The sequence below is a fragment of the Octopus bimaculoides genome, chromosome 20, assembly GCF_001194135.2.
Source record: "Octopus bimaculoides isolate UCB-OBI-ISO-001 chromosome 20, ASM119413v2, whole genome shotgun sequence".
NCBI lineage: Eukaryota > Metazoa > Mollusca > Cephalopoda > Octopoda > Octopodidae > Octopus > Octopus bimaculoides.
The window spans coordinates 33,784,092-33,784,329 of NC_069000.1; the positions used below are offsets into that span (position 1 = coordinate 33,784,092).

The following is a 238-nucleotide window of genomic DNA, read 5'->3' on the forward strand; positions in this document are numbered from 1 at the left end:
GGGCTACTCGACCTGAAGAAAATTCTAACTGGGCCCCACCTGTAAGGTCATGCGCTGTTTATCTTGATATGAGATCACCATGTTGCGCACATATGGTTGTGATGCGTGTGACTGGTGTAGCCTTATCAGACGGGCAGTCATGATGGGTATACCGGGTTTCGTATATTTTACCCCAGTGTCACTTTGATGGCATGCACTGCTCTCTCACTCAATAATAATAATAATAATAATAATAATA

At 42.9% G+C, this 238-nt stretch overlaps 1 protein-coding gene across 3 annotated transcripts in view; it reads right to left on the reverse strand.

Moving 5' to 3' along the window:
• LOC106879734 (monocarboxylate transporter 9) overlaps window positions 1-238 on the reverse strand; it is a 61,993-nt gene that overhangs the window by 9,898 nt on the left and 51,857 nt on the right. The gene's annotated exons all lie outside the window — the stretch shown is intronic.